At 41.6% G+C, this 2,500-nt stretch overlaps 1 protein-coding gene across 1 annotated transcript in view; it reads left to right on the top strand.

The window, feature by feature from the left end:
• Positions 1-2,500, top strand: part of LOC113823337 (uncharacterized) — a 42,210-nt gene that overhangs the window by 33,365 nt on the left and 6,345 nt on the right. The window lies entirely within an intron of this gene.

Below are 2,500 nucleotides of genomic sequence, written 5' to 3'. Positions count from 1 at the left end.
TTTGGGGTCGTCGTTGTTTGTGGTCGTTGTTGTTTGGGGTCGTTGTTGTTTGTGGTCGTTGTTGTTTGGGGTCGTCGTTGTTTGTGGTCGTTGTTGTTTGGGGAGGTCGTCGTTGTTTGGGGTCGTCGTCGTTGTTTGGGGTCGTCGTTTGGGGACGTCGTTGTTGTTTGGGGTCGTCGTTGTTTGTGGTCGTCGTTGTTTGGGGTCGTTGTTTGTGGTCGTCGTTGTTTGGGGTCGTCGTTGTTTGTGGTCGTCGTTGTTTGGGGTCGTCGTTGTTTGAGGTCGTTGTTGTTTGGGGTCGTCGTTGTTTGGGGTCGTTGTTGTTTGGGGTCGTTGTTGTTTGGGGTCGTCGTTGTTTGTGGTCGTCGTTGTTTGGGGTCGTTGTTGTTTGGGGTTGTTGTTGTTTGGGGTCTTCGTTGTTTGGGGTCGTCGTTGTTTGGGGTCGTTGTTGTTTGAGGTCGTCGTTGTTTGTGGTCGTTGTTGTTTGAGGTCATCGTTGTTTGTGGTCGTTGTTGTTTGTGGTCGCTGTTGTTTGGGGTCGCCGTTGTTTGTGGTCGTTGTTGTTTGAGGTCGTTGTTGTTTGGGGTCGTTGTTGTTTGTGGTCGTCGTTGTTTGGGGTCGTTGTTGTTTGAGGTCGTCGTTGTTTGGGGTCGTTGTTGTTTGAGGTCGTCGTTGTTTGGGGTCGTTGTTGTTTGAGGTCGTCGTTGTCTGTGGTCGTCGTTGTTTGGGGCCGTTGTTGTTTGGGGTCGTCGTTGTTTGTGGTCGTTGTTGTTTGAGGTCGTTGTTGTTTGAGGTCGTCGTTGTTTGAGGTCGTTGTTGTTTGAGGTCGTCGTTGTTTGTGGTCGTCGTTGTTTGCAGTCGTCGTTGTTTGTAATTGTTGTTTGCAGTCGTCGTTGTTTGTAATTGTTGTTTGCAGTCGTCGTTGTTTGTAGTCGTCGTTGTTTGCAGTCTTTTGTAGTCGTCGTTGTTTGGGGACGTTGTTGTTTGGTGTCGTGGTTGTTTGTGGTGGTTGTTGTTTGAGGTCGTTGTTGTTTGGGGTCGTTGTTGTTTGGGGTCGTCGTTGTTTGGGGTCGTTGTTGTTTGGGGTCGTGGTTGTTTGAGGTCGTAGTTGTTTGGGGTCGTTGTTGTTTGAGGTCGTCGTTGTTTGTGGTCGTTGTTGTTTGAGGTCGTCGTTGTTTGTGGTCGTTGTTGTTTGTGGTCGTTGTTGTTTGGGGTCGTTGTTGTTTGTGGTCGTCGTTGTTTGTGGTCGTTGTTGTTTGAGGTCGTTGTTGTTTGTTGTCGTTGTTGTTTGGGGTCGTTGTTGTTTGGGGTCGTAGTTGTTTGGGGTCGTCGTTGTTTGGGGTCGTAGTTGTTTGAGGTCGTCGTTACTTGTGGTCGTTGTTGTTTGAGGTCGTCGTTGTTTGGGGTCGTTGTTGTTTAGGGTCGTCGTTGTTTGGGGTCGTCGTTGTTTGTGGTCGTCGTTGTTTGAGGTCGTCGTTGTTTGTGGTCATCGTTGTTTGGGGTCGTCGTTGTTGTTTGAGGTCGTCGTTGTTGTTTGAGGTCGTCGTTGTTTGTGGTCGTCGTTGTTTGAGGTCGTCGTTGTTTGTGGTCGTTGTTGTTTGTGGTCGTCGTTGTTTGTGGTCGTTGTTGTTTGAGGTCGTTGTTGTTTGTGGTCGTTGTTGTTTGGGGTCGTCGTTGTTTGGGGTCGTCGTTGTTTGTGGTCGTTGTTGTTTGAGGTCGTCGTTGTTTGTGGTCGTTGTTGTTTGAGGTCGTCGTTGTTTGTGGTCGTTGTTGTTTGGGGTCGTCGTTTGCGCTGTTTGTTTCGTTGTTTGGGTGTTTGTTTGTTTGTTTGATATTTATTTTTTGTTACTTCAGTATTATCATTATCATGATTTTCATTGTTATTATCATTATTGTTATTATCATCATCATCATTGCTATTATTATTATTATCATCATCACTATTAATGATAATATCATTTTTATTATTATTATCATTATCATCATGATCGTTATCATTTTTTTTTATTATCATTGTTGTTAGCATTATCATTATTGTTAGTACTAATAGCAGTAGTATTATCATCTTTCTCATTCTCATTCTCATTTTCATTATCATTTATATTATTTTCATTATGATTAAACAAGATTATTATTTTGTGATAAGATTTATATTTTCAGTGACCATAATTTGAACCAAGGAAGAGTAGTAAATAATAAATTTCTCACACACACACACACACACACACACACACACACACACACACACACACACACACATATATATATATATGTGTGTGTGTGTGTGTGTGTGTTAATAATAATATTAATAATGTGTAGTAATAATAGTGTATATGTGTGTGTGTGTGTGTGTGTGAGTGTGTGTGTGTGTGTGTATACATGTAGGTATATATATATATATATATATATATATATATATATATATATATATATATATATATATATATATATATATATATATATATATATATATATGTATTTGTATATGTTTATATTTCCC

This window comes from Penaeus vannamei, chromosome 26 (genome assembly GCF_042767895.1).
Source record: "Penaeus vannamei isolate JL-2024 chromosome 26, ASM4276789v1, whole genome shotgun sequence".
Lineage (NCBI taxonomy): Eukaryota > Metazoa > Arthropoda > Malacostraca > Decapoda > Penaeidae > Penaeus > Penaeus vannamei.
The sequence above is the reverse complement of the archived record's forward strand: the minus strand, read 5'-3'. Positions and strand labels throughout refer to the sequence as shown.